Source organism: Silene latifolia, chromosome 3 (assembly GCF_048544455.1).
Source record: "Silene latifolia isolate original U9 population chromosome 3, ASM4854445v1, whole genome shotgun sequence".
In the NCBI taxonomy this organism is placed as follows: domain Eukaryota; kingdom Viridiplantae; phylum Streptophyta; class Magnoliopsida; order Caryophyllales; family Caryophyllaceae; genus Silene; species Silene latifolia.
Window position 1 is genome coordinate 143,563,684 of NC_133528.1, and position 3,629 is coordinate 143,567,312.

A 3,629-nucleotide genomic window follows, 5' to 3' on the forward strand; every position below is an offset into this window, starting at 1 on the left:
AAAATAAGCAGACGATGATAAGAAGGAAAGATATCAAGAAAAATCAGGTGAAATGCAGAATTCAGGTGAAAACCACAGAATTTTCCACAAAATTAACCAGATGTGAAATGCGATCAAACGATATGCAAACGAAAGCAATCGATGAGACAAAAAGATCAATTGACAAATTGAAAGACAATTGATGACGATCTTCGTAAAAGAGACGAAAAATTCGAGATTTTACCTCAATCTAAGAGATAAATTTAACCGAATTTTCGAAGATAAGAACGAAGATCACAAGATGAAGAAGAAGAAGAAATGCGGAAGCGATTATAGCTCAGGAAATTCTCCGGCGATTGATACCATATGAAACCTTGCTATTGATCTCCATGGAAATACCAGAAATAGTAATTCTGTTATAGAGAGATGTAGTAAGGTAGTAGGAGAGAGAAAGAGTAAATATAATGTTGTGTTGTATTAACTTAGTCAAATGATTACATTATGAGTATATATATACAAAGTAGTCACTTGACAACTAACAACTAACTAACCCATATGGCTTATACTTAACCCATATGGTTCATAGGCTCACTTGTCATTCAATAACACTAACTACAATTGGTCCCTTCCATCTCCTTACTAATTGTGTCAAAACAATAGGTAAACAAATGAACGAGACAAGGGACTATTAAGTTGCAAGATCATAGTAATACATGCCATTTAAATGAATGGTGGCGTGGTGAAATTTGTTCTTGTAATGGCTTGAATGTCTTGAATCTTGATAGATTTATTTAACACACACACATTCATAGATTTATTTAACACACACACATTATTTAATCTAATTAACTATAGAAGCATATATATCGTCATTGCGTTAAAAAGTATTATTTCATGAAAAATGATTCTGCTACAGCATCATATAAGGCCTGATCCTTATAATTCTCTCATTTTGAGGACAAGAATAATACCACCCTAGTAAATAGTGGTATAAGGAATACAAATACATAAGCTAATGAAGCCATAATAAAGCTTCATACATCACAAATAAATGGCAGATTTCTAAATCTCCATTATTTTTATTTTATAATATATATATATATATATATATATATATAATAATACTTCGTATACCATAATACCTAATAATTCTTGGGATAATTTTCATTATTATGCTTGGCTTAACCTTGCTTCTCCCACACGCAATAATTGTTTCCATAAGTAGCAACTTTGAAGTTTGATGGAATAAGATTGCCAAGATCATATCTTGTCCCAAGCTTAACTATCACCTTTCCATCGATCATTGCTACGTAGAGATCGGCATCCGCTGCCATTATATTCACATTGCTTGATTCGGTTATACCATTCCTCGTCCTCACTGAACTCAATCGTATAATTTCTTCCTTCAATCCCCATTCAATGAAGTGATCATAGAACTACAAAACAGGTTAATCCAATATGTTTCTCATTAGATATACATCGAAATAAAAGTGATATAGAAAGATCGAACATAATTAGGGTTTTGAGCGACTTACAATGGATGGAGTTCCCGGGTGAGTGAGAATATAAGCATAACCTTGCATGACTTTATCGGATGGAAACGGCCATAACTTTTGAGTAGAACCCGTATCATGATTATCAATAAAAGTAACCGCATTTCTAGGCATTGTTCCAATTAATCCAATTGGTCTTCCATTCGAGTCCTTCAATCGCCATAACTCACCTTGAACAGCAACTTGAAGTATACCTTTAGTAGTGAAATCAAATGCATTAATGACACCCGCACCCGCGGCTTGGACCCACCCGGCTAGCTCATTCCTAGGGCCATCTTGGTTATAATCGGGTCGACCATCGGCGTCATAATTAACAGGTGAGTCCCATAACTCTCCTACGGCAAAATTTGGTGAAGTTTGTTGCATATAAATTTTGGTAATACTAGGTGCATAACCCTTGACAAAATCAAACCTCCACCCACCATCGAATCCAATTTCGTTCTTTAACCAATTCATCCAGTCGATTAGCTCACTTTGGACTCTAGGGTTAAGGTGATCGATATCTGGGGCAGCTCCATAACCCGCCCCAGTATCTAAATTACCGCTACCATCCGAATATTGGGTGTCATCCCTACATATGGCCTAAGGGCCCCAATCTAGGCGACTATCTGGGGTCCCACCTTCAAAAATGCACCAAATTCCTCTTCCATCTTGTTTATCAGCACACCTATGGTTTATTACTATATCCGCAACACTTTTGATCCCTCTTTGCTTGAAGGCGCCGATTAATGACTTTAAATCGGCTTCACGTCCGTATCTCGAGGCATCAAGATCATATAATCTACCAGGCAAATATCCTGAAAACCAAAGATATACTCCGTATAAAGACAGATAATAATGTATTAATTTCGTTAATTTATGACAAATTTTACACCGTCTCTCTACATTAATTAAGACAAATGAAAGATTAATTATCATGATTTGAACAAATTTGGTACTTTGTTATTCCTATTATTATCTTAAGTAGTCCAAATTAAGTAGTTCTCATCTTAAGTACGTTAACAACGTTGTAAAATGTCATTTAAAATATAGTCATACACTCATACGTACTCTATAAGCATAATAAGTATTTTCCTTCATTTATCAATTATCATATCAAATTGAATCTGTCTCTTTTAAGACAATCTTGTATACTAGGATGTATTTATAGAGAATTGTCTCAGAAAAGATGTAGTTGAAATTAAAGTACCTTGAGGCGAGACCGAGTGAGATGGTGGAGGCAACCAAACATGGGTAACTCCGGCTCTAGCTAAATCGTCGACCGAGTTCTTGAGTGAATTGTATAGTCCTCCTTGTTTATTATATGACTCCCAATTGAAACCCTAATTACAAGAACAATTAATATTAAGATACTAAAATTGAATATTCCATTGAAAATATTGATGAGAAAATAAAATTTCTTCTTATCGCCATGCTAATATTTTGAAATTATCTTTTCTGACAACACGTTTAAAAGAGCAAATGTATACCTGAAACAACAACGTTGGAGTAACAAACGCGAAGAGCAATGAAAATGATATATAGAAGAAACAAATGGTTATCATCGTAGGACTCTTCATCTTCGAACTCTTAGATCGAGTCGGAATGATGAAGAAGAAGAGGAAGAAGAATACTATTGAAAGGGATTGAGTGAAGAAGAAATAAAACAAAGGAAGCTATTTATAGAAGGAAAATGCATGGCAACATGTAGGAATTTTCTTGATTTACGAGTAAACTAAAGGTGGAAATGATAAGGTTTTATGTAGGCCTCGTCACATGACGTTTATTTGTGTTGCAAATTGCAACTTTTCCTTGATAAAACTGATATAACAGATGAACCATGTTGCATATTTATGGCACATTTGTTACCTCCATAACAATCCGACACTTGCAAATTCAATTGACTTATAAAGACACATTCTCGTAAATTAGATACGGGCAAAGGTGCACGCCAGCACGGCCTGGTTCGGCCAAGTGGGTTGAAAAATGGCAACCAGTCAGCTCGCGTGTCCATCCCAGCCCAGGCATGTAGAGCGCGCATAGACCTGGGCGCAGCCCGAGCCATACTTCTTCAGCGCAGCCCTACCAAGCATATGAGAAAACATCAATATATATAAT

General features: G+C 35.7%; 1 pseudogene; it reads right to left on the minus strand.

Moving 5' to 3' along the window:
* Positions 1–1,160: 1,160 nt before the first annotated feature.
* LOC141646378 (alpha-amylase-like) lies at positions 1,161–3,091 on the minus strand (annotated as a pseudogene).
* Positions 3,092–3,629: the final 538 nt, after the last annotated feature.